We start from the raw sequence: 18,048 nt of genomic DNA, 5'->3' as shown, positions 1-18,048 counted from the left end.
TCTAAGGCACAATATAAAAACAACACATTTCCCCCCCCTCTTTCTGTACCTCTTGGAGTCAACTTGGGAGCAGTCCACCCGTTGACTGCATTGACTGGATGGGTACTCCTGTATTGAAATGTTTTTAAGATGGTGAAATTACCAAATTGAAATCACAATTAAATTTAGAGTGATGGCCAGGCCTTAATCAGCGGTGAGTTGAAATCAAAACAATAGTTGCTTGTAGGGACACTCATGTCATCAGGGCCTATATGCCAATTATGCAGCCGTGAAGGGCCCCGACTTCACCAAAGGGCTCTGATCTGGTAACCCATTGCCGAGACATCCTATCACTAATGCGCATGCACAACGTGCGCTCCATTTATGGCAAACCAATTAATGACGCTACATCTCACTTTGCGATGATTAGTTCGCGGGGCAACGTGCAATTGTGTGTATACAAGGGCACCAAGCAAAATGTCAAAAAGACTGATGGGTGCGTAAAAACAAAGGAAAAAAAACATCAATTATGTCTGCGCGCTGTGCGTATTCATTTTATTTTCAGGAACGTTAGAGTTAGCTAACATTAACTAAAGCTGTCCTGCACTCAACGCAATTATGGTATAGTTACTTCAATACTAATTTACTGTCGTTGGGCTCATTTATCATATAATTCTTAAATGCAATAATTCTCACGCTTATCTGATATTAGGTAAAAACTATTTTGCTTGTGTATTCATATTAAACGTCAAACTATTGCATTGAAGTGTAAATTCAGTGACTTAACTGAACTGGACCAAATTAGGAGGAAAATGTCAATTTTTCTGGGGTGTAGTCCTGAGTTGACTTGTACAGTGGTAGCTGATTAGAAAGGATCCAATGATTTTCCGGTGCAGTTTTTGCAATGACAAAAAGTATAAATGAAGAGATTGCTGTAGTCACACTGTCACGATCGTGGCCACAGAATTTTAGACCTCAAAGCAGAGCCAAAAAACAAATGTGAGCAAATACAGAAACTTCATTCAAACAACAGAGCATGTGAACGTGAGCAAGAAATAAATGCAAACTAATCAAAACAATAACTACATCAGCATAAGGCTAATGCGGAAACAAAACTAACGCACGTGGATGGGCGGAGCACAGTGAAAGCTAAACGCTGGTACATGTAACAAAAACACTAACGGAAATAATGTAACGGAAGCACTGCGCTTCCGTTACATTCATTCAAACAAACAAAAGAACTCAGCCCAGTTTGGAGAAAGACAGGAGACTAAAAACAAAACAAAAATAAGTCTGAACTACACAAGATAGGACAAACAAATGCAACAAAGACAGGAAATACTAAAACCTAGTGATGGGTCCAGCGACACTGAGGCGTCGATGCGCGCGCCGAGCTTCCAGGGCAAACCCCGTGTCGGTGCGCGTACCGCTTTGAGAAAGTCACGTGACCACTACCAGAATCGTGTCGACACAGCGGTCGCGCGCCAAACTGTGTTCATAAGGAAGCGCATCTGTCAACAGGATGGACGCTCAAAACAAGCATAGAGTTATTGGCGGGTTACTTTTCATTAAATATCCGCAAGATGGAAGACGTCACTGTTGATGCGCACTCAGATGTGCAGCGCTACATGTCCGCAGGACACGTTGCACGTACGGAAGACCTGGTCTTATACTGGAAGTCCATGGAGGCAACGTTCCCTCACCTATTTATATTAGCCACACAGGCGTTGTGCACACCGGCCTCTTCAGTGCCTTGTGAGAGGATCTTCTTAAAGGCGGGGGAAATTGCCTCAAAAAAAGAAATACACTGAATAACAAAACGCTGGAGAAACTAATTTTTTTAAATAAAAATCTTTAATTACAATGAGTCCATTGTCATTCACAACACTTTTACTTAATTTATCAACTGCGTCTCGAATATCAAAGATTTCTTTTGGGAAATTGCGTGTATGTAAAAATAATGTGAAAGCAAATGCCTAATCAGAATCAGAAATCCCTTAGGATATATACAAACTCATCACGTCGCTAATCAATGGAATTGGATAAAATTAGTTTGACAGATCAGTGTCAGATGACCCTGTCAAATGTTTCCTGCAAGTCCACCAGGTGTCAGTATTCAGCAACACAGTGTCAATACATTGTGTCACTGTGTCGAAACGATACAGGATGCCTCATCTACCCATCACTATAAAGGATAATGTAATCATGGCAGTCAATCTAAACAGAACAAAGGGTAGACTGCTAGGAGCCACTTTTGTGATCCCGGCATGGAAGTCCATTGTTTCAGAGGGGTCTTCGTTCACACCTCCTTTGTTGCAGCCTTGATCTAATCTTCCTGCATTCCTCTCCTGAGGGTCTTGTCATTAGCATGGTCCAAACTTCGGTTACACTTAAAGGATTTCATACATTTGACTATTAAAGGAATATAAGAGTTTGAGCTTAACATAGTTCATTAGATGTTGCTGCATCCAGTGTATGAAAATGTGATACTGTAAAATGCTGAGAGTATGTGTGGGGGTGAAACTGTGTGTGTGGGAGCATAAGCAACAGAATGGGGGTTGCGGGGGTTGTGCAAGGATGGAATGTTGCAGGATCACCAGAAGGAGGGGAAAGCCGAGATGAACAAAGCACAACCAGGAGGAGTCGCCACGGGATTCGGCGGGAGAAGAAAGACCAATAAGAGCAAGCTAAAGTTAACTGCAGGATACACATAGCCAATAGAATCATGCCAGGATGCCTTTGTCTCTGTGCCATTTGCATATTGTATAGTATGAATCATTACTGGGCAACTCGGGTAGTACATTCGCTGGTGGCAAGAGAGGTGTAGAGTTGTATTGAGAGGGACCCGAGACCCAGGTGCCATGTAGACAATCTGTGTATTGGGAATAAATCCACTTGTGCGTGAAAATGCCGGCTTCCTGATACCTTTCTATTGCAGAACGAGCGCGCATATTGTTGGATGAGTGAGAGTTGGGTAAGGTCGCAAATTGGAGTCAGATTACTAATTTGAGTTTACATTGGGTTAAAATTAAATTCTAACATTGATATAAAGCTAAAATCCAACAATTTATGGTGACCCCGACGCGTTGCAAGGGAGGTAAAGGAGAAGTCCGGAACTTAAGAAGAAAACACCAGGCGACGACCTGAGAAAGGATAAAAGATAAAGGAGCCACACATCTGACCGTCTTTCCTCTTGGGCCCACAGTGAAACAAGGTAAGCAGAACCTTTTCAAATTCTGCACATTGGCAACGCTAAATTATAAGAGGAAGGAGGAGCGGAACATAGTAAGCGTAAAAGTGTTGGACGCTATTAGGGTGTAAAATCTGGGATTTACCTTCTAGCATAATTAATGGCGCAAAAGTAAAGTAGTATAGTTCAAAAAATGAAAGTGTAATGTGGTAGGGTGTAAAATCTGGGATTTACCTACGAGTATAATTAGTGGTTAAGTGTAATAGTATAGTTAATGGCGCAAAAGTAAAAGTGTAATAATGTGGACATGAGTAATAGTTTGGAAATATTAGTGGTTACGAAAGATACGGTATAAAATCTGGGATTTACGTATCAGGACACGGTGTGGAAGCTGTGTGAGTGTGAAGGCTAAAATTGTTCTGCGTAAGAAGTGTGTTTGGGACACGCACGAGTGGATTTTGATTTCAAGGTGGCGAAGGAAAGGAAGTATGATAGTGGTCTCGGGTCCCGGGTGTGGCACGGAGATTAAGAATAAATTAATAAAAATGAAAAATAAGAAAAGAGAAAGAAAGAAAGATAGAGAAAAGAGAAAGAAATTGTGTCAGTGTAGAGATTGGAAGTTCAATAAGAAAAGAAAAGGAATGTGAAAAGAAAGATGGACAATGTGTAGAAAAGAGAAAGGAACAATTAATGTTCCATTGAAAGGAGGATGATGAAACAGGCAGTATTGAGAATGACAGAGTTCGGTGAGTGAAGAAGGTGTGACTTGAACAAATGAATAAGGATAAGAATTAGGTTCTGCTGTAAGGATGAATTGAAGAAATAAATATTTTATGTTTCATACTGTCAGGTTTAAAAGGTCCTGACGCCTTCATTAGACTGAATTAAATGCAGAGAACCAGAGGAATAACCAGGGAAGGTTTTGTCTTTTCTCCATCGCGATGGGAGGAGAAGCCAGGAAGTGAAGTAGACGTCTTGCCAGTTCACTCTCCCGCACTCTCACTGGCTTCTTCGCCCATCCCTCTGGACTTTATTCAAAGAAAAACGAAACCTATGGAAAGTGAAACCCAAACAAGCGTGTGGGTGTGCGCATGTGTGCTGAAGCAATGATGTGCGTGTTTGTGAGTGTATGTGTAATTATCATTGATACAAATAGTGTATAAAAAACATGATTAAAAATACACAAACTATTTACATACTCTCACATTTCCCCCCTGTTTGTCGGATTTAAATCATGTCCATACGGCTTTAAGATGAGTCATCAGGGAATAAAACATATAAAAATACATTTCAATGTGCCTAGTGAAAAATAACAAAACTGTCTCCACGCAGAGCTTGTCTCTGGGGGACTCGATGCAGGCCCCTTGCCTCGCTGTAGGAGGAGACAGCCGTCTTTACCTCCCGGATCTTCGTGTGTGGGGCTTGGGCGACAAGTCCATATTCATTTTACGTTTCAGTGTCCAGTTCGAGTTCGTCATTGTCCAGTTCGAGTTTGTCATACTCAACATCAATCAGATTGTAATGTTACTTTTGGGCAACAAACATGCAATTAATCATCATTTTTGTCATAAAAATAATGCAACAAAAACAGACTACACATAACAAAAAATGAAAACCATAATTATCCCGATATATATTGTGTCTTTCAAATTCTTCATAGTGGTCATAACATCAATAATTGTTTCATTTTTAAAACTTTAAATGCAATTATGTTCTTCAATCAAGGTTCAAATTTCTTTATGTACGTCATTAATTTCCAAACCATATCTAATCTTTTTATTCTGTGGCTTCAACATTCGTATCTGTGGCTGGTGGTGTGGTTCTGATGTGCGTGTGGTCCGAGATTGTGACTCGGGGAGGGATTCGCGTTGCTAGGCCTTTAGCTGGAAACCGGTGAAGCTTGTACTGCAACTGGTGGATCCAGCTGCCACGCCCCGCGACCTTTGCAGCGTCGGGGTCACCGCCATCATCTGGCGAGGGCCATCTCAGCATTCACTTCCCCCCAACGGAGTCGTTTCAACACCTTGAAGAAGAGTTGGTCTTCCACACGGACGTGAATTCTCTGTGAATCAGAAAAACACTTGACCAGTATTTGCGTCTTTTGCATCTTTTTCGGTCAAACATGTTTTTTGTTGGTGGTTCTGATGAACCTGAGAGTCTATAGGGGATAGTGTCCTTCCTTCGGCTGGCATTGTCCTCATTGCTGTGATTGAAACACAGTCTGGCCATTGTCTCCTTTTTTTTTTTTTTTTTTTTTTCATTAGTGCGTTCCACAAGTCCTGCAGACTGTATGCACAGTGACGCTTTGAGTCCATTTTTAACAACTGTCCCACTTGTTACAACATCATTCACAAAATGCATCATTTTCACTTCAAATCACTTCTTGAAATTCCAAATGTCAGGATAATTTGATTACACAACACTTTTCCCAATCGTTTTTAGCATCAGCATGTGTTGTTGGAAACAGCTTGATCCATTTTGAAAACATATCAATCATAGTCAAACAATATTGCAACCCAAACAAATAACAGTGTCCAAAAAAAAATTTTTTTTTTGTTGAAAAGTCTGTATGTGGGAACAATTTCATATCATACTTCCCCCTGTTGACACACGACTATCTGCTCGTGTGTCACTCAATGTTTGCATCATTGTCCACCCAATATGCATGTTCAATTAGTGGTGCCTTTTTCCCTGGCCTGAGATCAACTTGTCAAGTTGATTTACTGTGTGTGTGTGTGTGTGTGGGTTTGGAGAAGTAGCTGACCAGACAACAGCAAAAGAGAAGAATTTGCAGAGAAGCTGAAGAAAAAAAAAAAAAAAAAAAAACCCGCACACACAACACCAGATGTGGAATGATCATTTTGCTGTATGCAAAGTGAGTGAATGGTGTGATTGGGGATTACAAATACCATTTGGTATTTTATCCCGTATAATGCAATAAGGGTTATAAACAGAAATAGTATTTGAGGATGACAGAGAGGGTTGTTGAAGAAGGTAAAGAAGGGGCGGGGTTGCAACTGCCCCCTGCATCCTGAATTACCCCCCCACCACCCACATTATCAGGTAACGCCACATAGAATGAGAACTAGATCAGACAGAACTGCATCGATAAGACAAAAAACCCCAATAAAAGATAGATAAACCAAAAAAGCGCTCACCTCAATGTGTTGCGTGTATAAGTGGCAGTGTGCATTTGTGGCAGAGGCTGCATTGGCCCTATAGGGCTGCACACACATAATTATGAGCGATATTAGTTGAATTAAAGGACTTGAGTTGATGGTCTTTCTATTAAGGTAACTGTAATTAGTAACTGAAATGCACAGATGGAAATGACACGGAAAGAAAAAAGATGGTAATTTGATGAGAAGGTGAAAGAACGGAGTCAGAAGTTGTTTCTGAAATTAAAAAGGATGAATTGTTTTGCGGAGAACCCGGAACGTGGGACATGTCGAAGTTAGCGCGGCAGTTACAGAAAAAGGAAAGCAGAATGTTGCCACATATTCGAGATAGACAGGAGGCAGTGGACACAGTGTATGGAAATTAGTAAAACTGTTTGTAAAAACGACAAGCACTGTGAATTTCCATTGAATGTTATGCGAGTAGCCTCTTTGTCCACTTTTAAACCTCGCTTGAAGATGAATCTTTGGGCCGTTGATTCAGCATGAGACTGTTGCTGTTCTGTTGTTTTTCTGGTATCTACTGTGCATTTGTTTATGTGAGTTAATTTGAGTTATATACAGAGAGTTGCAGTGTGTTTTGTTTCATTGTGTTTGGGACTGAGACGTTGTAGAACATTGTTTGGTAGGCCGTGCAGAATACCTCAAATTTGAGAACAAATGGGAAATAGATGATGAAGCAACTTTAGCTGACTACATGTGAAAGGTGTTAGAAAAACAAAAGACAGGCATGAATTTAGAGGGGGGGGCCTTTTGGTCTCCTAGCAGGGCGCTAGACTAGTGGAGCCAGGAGACTGGATGCTTGAAAGAAGTTTGAAGATAAGACATTTGTAATTACCCAAGGGGGGAGCACCGGCGGGGGCATGTCAGCATTTCAGACACAGGAGGAGAGACAGACATCAATGGCAGTCATTTACTGATTGAAGAGGCAGATATGCCTTTTGTTGCTGTGGCACTCAGTCCTTTTGTTTCAGAGGTGTGTCTCGCCACACCTCCTTTGATGTTGCAGCAATTGAATCCAGTCTTCAGGCGTTCGCTCTCTGGGGGTCTTCTCATCCATGTGGTCGAGCATGGGTCGCACTGTGGAGCAATTCTTTTGCAGTGCTAGTGGAGTAAGGTACGGGATAAAATATATGTATTCAACCTAACAATAAATACAAATTAGCAGGGAATTAGAACACAAATTAAACACTGAAACATGCAGGGGACACCTGAGAAACGGCAGAGCAGCGACAGTCTTATTAAAATTTAAAATTTTAAGCAAAGGGATTATGGTTTTGGGATAAGTTTTAAGTGAAATATTCTACGAACATGTTGAAAGAAAATCCTTGGAACAGAAAATACTAGCAATTGGAGATTGGTTTACCAATTATAAAGTTGGACTAAATAGTTTTGTAGATGATTTATTAACTGATGTGTATTAAATGTGACAAAGGTGGAAGACAGATGTTTTATGACTGTACAACGCGAACCCTGACATGACAACTTTTAAGGGACATGACAGCATTCCATAAATACCAGACTGCTAACATCCGCATCCATGAGCTGTTTGATGTCACAGGTGCAGTTTCGTCAGCTACGTCCAGGAGAAAAGACATCACGGGGAGTGAATGTGAAAATCAAGAGACCCACAGTTGTAAATTTTGGCATACGCTGGCGAAATTGAGGCAAAATTATGAATCTGCCAGCACAAATCTCAGTGGAATCAAGGCGGACGCGCCGAGGGAGGGGTCTCTGTGTGGAATTGGAAAGTATCTTGTTTGGTGAATGAAAGTGTGAAAGAAAAAGTGTTTGTATGTCTATGTGGTTTGAGTGAATGTTTAAGGGACGGGCCTCAGGAAGGAAACCTGATGAAGGGCACCGGCGAGCCCTAACAGTACTTAGGATGCAGTGGGTGGACAGGCCTAATCAACCTGAATCCCTATTGCACTCCCAAGTAGTGATTTTCAAATTGTTATTGGAGAAAGATTGGAGTAATTAAATTCAATCATTCAGTGAATGATTGATTGACGTTATTACACCAAATTTATGCAAAACTGAAAGTTTCAGAATGGAGTTAATTTGGCCCTTCTCACTGGCAATTGCCACTCCTCCAGCTCTCTCCACAGGTTTGAAGTGACATGTGACCTGTGTGTCCAGAAGGCCGGAGAACGCTTCAAATAGCGCCTCACCACGCCCATCCCGGAGGTTCTCCTCAACAAGGAGGGAGATATAAGATATTCTAATTTAGGGTCCACGGAACAGATTAAGATATAGTTGTTGCTTTAGCCTGTTCATGTGCCCCACAGGTTTGATGATTATTCACATTGGATGCGCGACGAGATAACATACACCCAGTCCAGGATAGGGCAAAATTTTGTTATATTGTTTAGACCTTTCCATAATATACAGCGGTGGCGCTGTTTTTATGGAAAGTTACTCACTTAACGCAAGGGTAGGTTCGTCGTAGAGGGGATAAAATTTACTGAACAGGAACTGTCCTCACTTGAGGCCAAGGCCAGACCTGCTGACCAGCATGATGGTCACCAGTTAAATGGGGACACCTCAGGTGAGATTGGCCGTGCCGTGCATCAGATATTTCTGGGCCCGTTGGGGCCGATGTTGCTGTGTCTTTCAGGTGGGGAAGGGGGAGACAGGCCTGGTCTATGTGGCCAGGGCGAGACGTGAATAGAGTGAGACTTCCGGCAGTGACCCATCCAATAATGTCGACAATACACAGCTGTTCAAGTGGCCGTCCACAAGGGCGTGCCCCTTCCAGTGGCAGACATCAGGCGAAATGAAAAATGCTAATCGGCCTAAGTAGAACACATTTTGTACATAATTTTGCACGACATCAGAAAAGGAAAATATGTGATTGGATTAATGAGCGTGACTAAAAATTGTTGTACTTGCAGGTTTAGGAGGCCAAGAGAGATAAAAATATTAAAAAGAGGAAGCAGCTAAGGCAGCCACCGACGCATGCGGCTCCCATTGGACCTGCTCCTTCCACTTCTGCTGCTTCTGGGCAAGGTTCGGGTGACGCAGTGCCACAGCAGACTGGCGTCCAAAGCAGGCCGGTCAACGAGGTCGGGACCGCGGTAACAGAGATAGGGGTGGTTATAGACAGGGGTTGTGAGTGGGGTGTGCTCTTGCTGCGGGGTCACTGGGTGATGAGCTGTCCAAACCGAGCCACTTTCTGGAATGTGCCACCCTCTGCTCCGGTGCCATATCTGTCGCAAAGAGCTCTCCACCAGCGCAGGGGGCGCCACCGTTACCCACTCCCAACGCATTTGACACAAATCCGCTGGTACCCCATTCCATGACAGGGGGCCGCGGAGCTTCAGCGTTCGAGGACTAGCAGGTCCTAGCATTCCGGGGACGGTGGATGGACAAGTTTTCGATGGTGCTGGATATTGGGGCGAGCTATGAGCTCCTTCCGCAACTCCCAGTGAGCCATGTGGACTCTCGAGGTTGCCTGAGTCACTGCCATTGACTGAACGAACACTGGAATTCGAGTGGCATGGGACTGAACTTGACTGTGCATATCCTTCGGATGGAGCATATGTCGTGCTCTCTTCCTTCCCAGTGGCTGAACTGAACTGAAACATTTGAGGGCAGCTCTGAAACCTGGTTCTCCATCCTCCCGCGGTGGGTATGCCCTGTTCCTGCTCTGGTCTGAGTGGTGTAGCAACCTCCACCCATTCAATTCACCAATTGACATATCACATTGGACATGTGATCACAAACATGATTTGGTTTATCAAAAATGCATTCATCCAAATTTAGTCATGAGTGCATCCTGCATTAGAATTATATATTTGTTATGTCTACCGGCGTTGCCTCGCACGCGTGCCTTGTCCCTGAGCAGCGGAAATGGTATGAATTGTTGACTTTCGCCGAGCCACAAATCACATTGAATATTGATGCGCGTCATCATACTAAAGATCTAGACCCCACAGTTGTTGAATACTCCGCGTCACTATCGGGAGATCATATTTCAGCACCGACTACAAATTCTTCGGTTTTGGGAACATTACTAAATTTCAAAATTTCCAGAGAAGGGTCGCTCGGAAGTGGTAGTTCTGTGTGTGTCTCTGCAAGAGGTGTTGTGGACCCAGGGCCCGACTGATTTGGAGCTCGGCTCCACAGCTCCGCGATTGTTTTTACTGTCTCTACCCCCTCCCCCAGTTGACAGAATCAGTGTGGGCTCGGCCTGGAGGTGGATTGAAGCATTTGGGAGACAATAGGAGGTGAAGACTGCAGCGGTCTTGGAGCTGTCTATGTCTTGGAGAGCACCTATTCTTCCCGTTTAAAAAAAAAAAAGGTTTAATTTGGTATTTGCGTTATTATAGTTTTGAGATATTTTATTTTAAGTGCGAATGGTTACTATTTCATTTGGGTTGCTTTAAAAATTTGTCAATAATAAAAAATAAAAGACAGTCAAAATTGGAGCGTTAGCTCGAGGCTTAATTTGTAATCTCTAAACACAGTTAGATATTTGTACTCAGTGAACTCAGCATCACTGGAGTCGGACACCACTTCGTACGTCTCCCTCCGGGTGCTTTCCCGGAGGTGGACTCAATCTCGCTGGAAAGGACAGTTTAGAGTTCTGGCTAGAACCTCACACGCCGTCCAATTGGAAACTGAAGGACAAAAGCGGTACCATAACTCACAGGTGCGCCCGGCCCCAGAATTTGTGCCTGCCAAGTTTGAGCATAAAGGTTGACCAACGGACGGGCAGGTCAAGAGAGCGAATGTGTAGATGGCAAGAATTGGATCAAACAGTCCGAACTCGAAAGTGTCTGAACACAGACGACGACGATGCAAATGTTTAACTTTATTGACTATTTTGCTTACTGGCGTGTGCTTTGTATGGACGATGTTGGCGTTTGAACATAGGATGCAGGATGACAGAAGTGATGGAGCGAAAGGAGAACGAGTGATGGAACGGTATGGTATGGAGCAGAGCGAGCTGGTGATAAGAAGCTGACACAGACAACAACTACTGCTAAATCTGAAGTGTGAAGACTTGGGTAACATTTTTTAATTGGACACACCCGTGAAATGATGGGGTAATGGAAAAGAAAAACCCTATTTTTGACACCCAAGTTGCAAAACAAAATTTCACCTGCCTAAAGTTAAATGGGACTGGCCCTGGGATTGGAAATATCCAGGAGTCATGGTGTAATGAAAATGTGTCTTTGCCAGTAGGAATCCCTCTCGCTCGTGCTGATGTTTGGCTGTGGTGTGGAGAGAAAGTACTGTACGATAGGCTTCCCACCAGTGCCTCAGGTAAGTGTGCCCTGGTAACGCTGATCATGCCAGTTAGTGTGACAGCCTTAGATCTGGCCACAATGGACTGGGAAGGCGTTGGACAATGGGGAAGAATCCCCTTCCTTACAAGGAAGAGAAGGGACATGCAAGAATGGTTGAATGCAGGAGATCCCACATATATAGATGCAATTGGAGTCCCAAGAGGGGTCCCTGACGAGTATAAATTGGTGGATCAAATTGCGGCAGGATGGGAGAGTCTTTTCCTGTTCGTTACAGTAAACAAAAATGTGGACCGGATTAATTATGTCCACTATAATGTCCAACGATTGGCGAACTTCACCACCTCGGCACTCCAGGCAGTGCATGAGCAATTGGCTGCCCTGTCTCTTATGGCATTCCAAAATAGAATGGGCTTAGATATGGCGTTAGCTGAAAGAGGAGGAGTGTGTGGTATTTTTGGGGACCAGTGTTGTACACTGATTCCCAACAATACGTCTTCTGACGGTCGCCTGACCAAGGCATTGGAGGGTCTGCGCACGCTAAGTAACAAAATGAAGGAGCACTCAGGTGTGGACACCAGTTGGTATTCGGACTGGTTAAACGTCTTTGGTAAATATAAAAGCTTGATTGCATCAGTACTGATTTCTATCGCTGTGTTTGCCGCTATTATGGTGTTATGCGGATGTTGCTGTATTCCATGTATTTAGATCATTAACTGTTAAGACAATTGAACGCACGTTGGGGCCACTCCCTCCGGGTGGTCAGTATCCCTCAGAAGGACCCCCAGGAGGCGGAGACAGCTGTGGCCCTCCGGGAGTCCGGGATGTGAGTATGTGGAGATGGCCTCAGGCACCTGAGGCCATGAGGAGGGAATGAAATTTTCAACTGATTTTCTATTGGAATGAAATTTGTTACTGATTTTCTACTAGAATGAAATTTTCTATTGATTTTAAATTTTTTACTAATTTTTAATTGTTTGATGATTTTTAGCTGAAGGCAATTGATTTTTAGCTCGTGTTTAACAATAAAACAAGGTGTTCGAGTGATGACCTCAGTCGTCTGAGGTCATGAGAGGGAATAAAGGAATATAAGAGTTTGAGCTTAACGTAGTTCATTAGATCTTGCTGCATCCTGTGTATGAAAGTGTGAGACTGTAAAGGGGGAGCAGAACAGGGTATGTGGTGCAAGAATGTGCAAGACTGTTATGTTTTAGGACAGACGGTGATCACCGCAAGGAGGGGGCGAGACGAGATAACTCAAGCCACAACCAGGAGGAGCCACCACGTGATTCTTCTGGGGAAGAAAGACCAATAAGAGCAAGCTAAAGTTAACTGCAGGATACACATAGCCAATAGAATCATGCCAGGATGCCTTTGTTGCTGTGCCATTTGCATATTGTATCGTATGAATCGTTACTGGGCAACTCGGAGGTAGAGAACGTCTGCTGGTGGCAACAGAGGCGTACAGAGTTGTATTGAGAGAGACCCGAGACCCAGGTGTGTGTAGTAGTTTTATGTGTTCAGAATAAATCCACTCGTGCGTGAAAATGCCGGCTTCCTGATGCCTTTCTATTGCAGAACGAGCGCGCATTTTGTTGAATGTTGGGTAAGGTAACAAATTGGAGTCAGATTGCTAATTTGAGTTTGCGTTGATTTAAAATTAAATTCCAACAAGAGCAATCTATAAATACTTTAATTAAAGGACCAATTAAATTAATTATGTTGCAGTTCTGCAAGGTAAGGGAAGTTGTGCGCAAGAGATCAGGATGGCTCTTGGGAAGAAATTGTTTTTCAGTCTGTTGTTTTGATGCACCTGTCGCGCCTGCCAGAGGGCAACAGGTTGAAGAGGTGTGAGCTCGGCTGAGTATTGTCCCTGATGATCTTGTGTAGATGTCCAACTTCAAGGGGAGAGGGCAGCCAATAATCCTCTGCGCTGTTTTGACTGTCCTCTGGAGCCTCACTCTGTCTGCCTCAGTGCAGCTGCCGTACCAGGTGGAGACACTGTAAGTCAGAAGGTTCTCAATGGATGAGTGGTAGAAGGCCAGTAGCAGCTTGTTGTCCAGGTTGAATTTCCTGGGGGCCCTCAGGAAGTGCAGACGCTGATTGACCTTCTTTATCACTGCTGTGGTATTGTGTATCCAGGAGAGGTCATTGGAGATCTATACTCCCAGACACTTGAATGTGTGGACATACTCGCCTTTGATGTAGAGGAGGGGAGGTACTGTCTTGTTCCTCCAGAAGTAGATGACGATCTCCTTGGTTTTTGCAGTAATCAGCTGTAGTTTGTTGCCCTCACACCAAGGTGTTAGTCTCTGGATCTCCTCCCTGTAAGGAGTCTCGTCTCCTTTTGAGATCCGACCGACCACTGTCGTATCGTATTCCCGTGGGCTAGGCTGCAGCTATATTAACCTTTACACACAGAACCTGTGTGAAAAAAAACAAAAACTACCCAAAGCACACCACTGGCGACCTCTCTCAAACAAGCTATCTGATTGGCTGAGGCTGAAGCACTGTCGGAATGCTTTGCAGCTATGACTGGCATGAGAGATATGCTTTGTGTTCATTTTATTTTTTGGGGGGATACGAATGACATTTGATATACATGTTTTGTGTTAATTGTATTTCTTGTTCTTTGTTTTGGTTGTTTCATTGTTTTCTAGTATGCTGTTCAGTTGATGTTGGGTGATAGCTTTGGCTCTGTGTGGTCAAGTACTGTTAAAGTTAATGTCTGACCTACCGCCGGTTGAGTTGTCACAAAAGTTGCCCTCAAACCTGAGGGAAAGAGGGACTGCCAATGACATTTGACTCACTCCGTTTTGCCCCCTCAAAACATACGCCAGCATAGCATGTCTTGACATACTTGCGCCCAATAATATGTTGCGCTCTATATATGTTTTAAATACAGATATTGTCATGATCCGCGTCAGGCATGACAGGGGTTTTGTATTGTTTTCGTGTGATGCGGTTTTGTTATTGTTTTCGTCACCTCCCTGCCATGTGCACTTTGTTTTTGTTTTGGTCAGCTGTGATAGCGCCTCCCCTCAGCACTCGTCCTCACCAGCCACGCACCTGTTCCCCGTTACCCTCACCACACACCTGATTCTTATCTGCTCCCCTAATGACTCAGACTATTTAAGCCTCCCAGACCCACAACACGTTGTCGGGTCATTGTTTCTTGCTGCCACGATTTACGGACTTTCCACGACCACGTTTTGTTCACGTTCCTTTTCACGCTCCTGCTCCCGCTCCTGCTCTCGCTCCTGCTCTCGCTCCTGCTCTCGCTCCTGCTCTCGTTCATGCTCCCAGCCCTCGTCACCTGTTCCTCTCCGCCGTGTGCGATCCCGTCTCGTTTTGTCCCTAGTCCTGTTTCCAGTTTAGTCACGTTTAGTTTGCCTTTTGTTATTTTGCACCCTGCCACGTTGTTTTGTCCTTGTTTGTTCATTTAATAAACTCCCTTTAAGTTACCCTTATCCCTGCCTCTTCGCCTTTTGGGTCCACCTCCTCCTCGCCGAACGGCGAACCCTAACAGAATGACCCGACCACGGAAGGACCCAGCGAGGGGCTCACGGCGGCGTCGTGGACGCCGCCGCTCGGACAACCACCCCCATCAGCCTGCCGACCAGCCCCGTGCCTCGTTTGTTTCTTCCCCCACGTGTCGCGGTAACGACGACGACTACCCGCCTGTCATACCCCCTCACCTTATTATCGATTCTGACTACGAAGACGATTTTGAGCACCAAGCCTTTTCACCCCCTCACGATTCAAGTAAGTCCGGTTACGAGTATGATTTTGAGCACCTTGCCCCTCACATTTTTGTCGATCCAGATCACGAATATGATTTTGAATATATTGCCGCTCTCTTAGTCGCCCAGCGCAACGCAGAGTTATTTTTGAGCCGTCACCTTCCTCCCCCCGAACCATTTGAGTTTTTCGAGACCACCTCCCACTCCACCTCGCGCGCTTCACGTCCTAAATCTCGCAAGACACGGTCACGTCGCACACCTCGTTCCCCATCGGTTTCGGTCCCTGATCACTTCCCCTTGGCATCCCATAGTTCACGTTCACCAGCACCTGCAACCTCGGTCCCTTGTGTCTCCCGTTCCCCTGATTCCCTATGGCGGCAGGCTGATAGGGATCAGGCCCCCCGTCTCGGCAGTGCCCGGATCGACTGCTGCGCCTGGCCCGCTGTCGCCTCCACGCCAGCAGCAGTGACCAATGCAGTTCCCGCTGCACAGACCAGGCCGCCTCCATGCGAGCCGCAGCCTCCAGAGTCCCGTGCCGACTCCTCGAAGGCGGCCGAGCCCAGTCCCGGCTCCCCGCCAGCTGCTGAGCCGTGTCCCGGCTCCCCGTCAGCGGCCGAGCCCCGTCCCGGGGCCCCAATGGCGATCCCAGCTCCCGATCCAGCGGAGCACGCTGTGCGTCCGCCCCAAGTTCTCGAGCCAGCGGAGCACGGGGTGCGCCCGTCCCTAGTTCACGTTCAGGCGGAGCACGCGGTGCCTCCGTCCCAAGCTCACGTTCAGGCGGAGCACGTTGTGCGTCCAACCCAAGTCCATGTTCAGGGGGAGCACGTTGTGCGTCCGTCCCAAGTCCATGTTCAGGGGGAGCACACCCTGCTCCCGACCCAAGTTCACGTTCAGGCGGAGCACGCGGTGCGTCCGTCCCAAGCTCACGTTCAGGCGGAGCACGTTGTGCGTCCGTCCCAAGTCCATGTTCCGGTGGGGCACGCCTTGCCTCCGCCCCAAGCTCACGTTTCGGCCGAACACGGCCCGCAGCCGTCACCCCCGGTCCCTGCATCCGTGGTGGACGACGAGCAGCCGCCTGCCGTATCTGCCTCAGCGGCGCCTGACGAAGCGCCGCCGGTTCCGGTGCCCGCGATGGACGACGGTCCGCCGCCGCGTCACGCCTCAGCCTCGGCGACGCACGACGACCCACCATCGCGCCCCGCTCTGGCCTCGGCAGAATCCGACGACCCGTCGCCACTGCTCGCCTTGGTCCCGGCAGCGCTCGACGACCCACGGTCGCTCCTGGTTCCTGTCTCGGCAGGGTTCGACGACCCGCCGCCGTTCCCGGTCCCGGTGCCCGCGATGGACGACGGTCCGCCGCCGCATCTCGCCTCAGCCTCGGCAACGCACGACGACCCACCATTGCGCCCCGTTCCGGCCTCGGCGGCATCCGACGATCCCCCGCCGCTCCACGTTCCTGTCTCGGTGGGGTTCGACGCCCAGCCGCCGCTTCACGTCCCTGTGTCGGCGGGGTACGACGACCAGCCGCCGCTCCACGTTCCTGTCTCGGCGGGGTTCGACGACCAGCCGCCGCTCCACGTTCCTGACTCGGCGGGGTTCGACGACCAGCCGCCGATCCACATTCCGGTCTCGTCGACGCTCGACGACCGGCCGCCGATCCACGTTCCGGTCTCGTCGACGCTCGACGACCGGCCGCCGCTCCACGTTCCTGTCTCGGCGGGGCTCGACGACCAGCCGCCGCTCCACGTTCCTGTCTCGGCGACGCTCGACGACCTGCCGACGATCCACGTTCCTGTCTCATCGACGCTCGACGACCAGCCGCCGATCCACGTTCCTGTCTCGTCGACGCTCGACGACCAGCCGCCGATCCACGTTCCGGTCTCATCGACGCTCGACGACCAGCCGCCGCTCCACGTTCCTGACTCGGCGGGGCTGGACGACCAGCCATCGCTCCAAGTTCCTGTCTCGGCTGCGCTCGGTCCGCCGCCGCTCCAAGCCTCTGCCTCGGCTGAGCCCCTCGACCCGCCGCCGCTTCTCGTCTCAGCCTCGGCGGCGCACTCGATGTGGCGATCTGGGCCTCCCGGACGCCCGCCTGAATGGCCACAGTCGGACTCCCTGGTTTGGCCTCCCGGACGCCCGCCCGAATGGCCACGACTGGACTTGCGGGTTCGGCCACCCGGACGGCCGCCTGAATGGCCACGAAAGGACTCGCTGGTCTGGCCTCCCGGACATCCGCCAGACCGGCTTCGATCACGGGTCGTTGACCCACCGCCCGACCCCTTCCGCCCACCCTCATTTTTGGACATGGTTTTTCTTTTTGTTCTTTTTGTGGGACGTCTGGAATCCGTCCCTTGAGGGGGGGGTACTGTCATGATCCGCGTCAGGCATGACAGGGGTTTTGTATTGTTTTCGTGTCATGCGGTTTTGTTATTGTTTTCGTCACCTCCCTGCCATGTACACTTTGTTTTTGTTTTGGTCAGCTGTGATAGCGCCTCCCCTCAGCACTCGTCCTCACCAGCCACGCACCTGTTCCCCGTTACCCTCACCACACACCTGATTCTTATCTGCTCCCCTAATGACTCAGACTATTTAAGCCTCCCAGACCCACAACACGTTGTCGGGTCATTGTTTCTTGCTGCCACGATTTACGGACTTTCCACGACCACGTTTTGTTCACGTTCCTTTTCACGCTCCTGCTCCCGCTCCTG

The 18,048-nt window shown here is 47.2% G+C and overlaps 1 protein-coding gene across 1 annotated transcript in view; it reads right to left on the bottom strand.

Moving 5' to 3' along the window:
* Positions 1–4,930: 4,930 nt before the first annotated feature.
* The window catches only part of fxn (frataxin), a 61,025-nt gene continuing 47,907 nt past the window's right edge, over positions 4,931–18,048 (bottom strand). Inside the window, exon 6 of the mRNA XM_088303531.1 lies at positions 4,931–7,449. The gene's annotated coding sequence lies outside the window, so the exon portion shown is untranslated. The remainder of the gene's footprint in view (positions 7,450–18,048) is intronic.

This window comes from Idiotropiscis lumnitzeri, chromosome 1 (assembly GCF_059441095.1).
Source record: "Idiotropiscis lumnitzeri isolate Australia: NSW breed Sydney's pygmy pipehorse chromosome 1, RoL_Ilum_1.0, whole genome shotgun sequence".
Taxonomy (NCBI): Eukaryota; Metazoa; Chordata; class Actinopteri; order Syngnathiformes; family Syngnathidae; genus Idiotropiscis; species Idiotropiscis lumnitzeri.
The sequence above is the reverse complement of the archived record's forward strand: the minus strand, read 5'-3'. Positions and strand labels throughout refer to the sequence as shown.